This window comes from Penaeus monodon, chromosome 19, assembly GCF_015228065.2.
Source record: "Penaeus monodon isolate SGIC_2016 chromosome 19, NSTDA_Pmon_1, whole genome shotgun sequence".
Taxonomy (NCBI): Eukaryota; Metazoa; Arthropoda; class Malacostraca; order Decapoda; family Penaeidae; genus Penaeus; species Penaeus monodon.
Window position 1 is genome coordinate 39,776,155 of NC_051404.1, and position 1,420 is coordinate 39,777,574.

Here is a 1,420-nt window from a genome sequence, read left to right on the forward strand (position 1 = left end):
CTTTGAGAAAAACAAATTGCTTGTCATTACGAATTTGTTTCTTCTACCGCCCCCCTACCCGTTCCAATTTACAGGTGTCGAAGGAGACGTTCGAGGAGGCGGTGGTCACCCACAAGGTGATCCTTCAACCTTCGAGGTGATCGGCACCATCCGAGTCCCAAACTCGACCTTCAAGATTCGTTTCGGATGACTCTCTCAAAAGCGAAGACCGCAGGCGGCCCAGAGGCTCAGGAACGTAGTAGTGAGAGTAACTTTGGTGTGGGCGCCCTTGGGTCCAGGAGAGGCCACCCGCTGGATCACGACCTTGCCCTCACCACTGCAGTCCAGGAGTGGGCGGCTGCGGCACCATTCCCGATGTTATTGTCGTGGGTGAGTGTACGAGAAATGTTTCAGCGGTCAGAAAGAAGACAGCATAAGTTTGCATGTTTTCAGACTTTTCCCTTGTCCTATACGGATGGCATAGTGAGTACCTAGTACCTGATTAATAAGTTTAAGTACACTGTAATGCCCTCATCGGGCCGGTCGCATTATTCAACACCCATTTCGTCATCTCGGCGAAGCGGAGGGATCATTGCAGAGCAGGCTGTTGCAGCATGAAAAGTTCTCTTTACTACTACTTCATCCTCTGAGGAAGTGATTCAGTTTGGATTTTTTGTTCATCTACGAACATATTAGATTGTTACTTATGACTGTACTGCGTTTAATTATTTTGTATTGTTTGTCTCCTTGTTGCGCGCGCGCGCATACCTATACACTCACACACAGCAGGTAGACAGATAGAATACTGATACAAAGATAGACAATAAATAAATGAATGTGTTTACAGCATTTGGCATTTTTGCGATGAAAAAATTCTCAAAGAATCTGTGTATCGCGGGTCCAGAAAAATAGTATTGACAGATCTCCATTTGATACATGAAGTGCGAATCCTATCAGCACAATGATTGGTTGCTTCCTCTTTATATCGTCCATGTCTTCCTCTGCTGGTGGCGGTTTCAAAAGCCTTACATTCGCATTCATATTCAGGCTACGGCTTATGGTTTCTGTGATGAAGGAATACGAAGGGAATTGGTCCCTTTACGGAACTGGACAGATTTCGAGACTTGCTGCCGCTTTCACGACGCTGGCGGCCCGGACGAAGTCCTGTTGGGGCGCGAGCAGGTAACGATTAGATATTTCTTGCTTATGGGTCGTATAATTTTTCGATTTCGTTGGTATTTTATTTCGTCGGTGATATAACATTGATTGTAAATATTTGTCACAGATATCGTCGCTTCAATTTCGAAACTAGTCTCGACTGTAGATACGATCCATAGTGCCTGGAAGAAGCATTATACAAGACCAGTCGCTGGGTCTATTCCTATCCTCGACGACTGGCTGTGGAATTATTAGGTATCGACATTTGAGCTATAATTGCCTA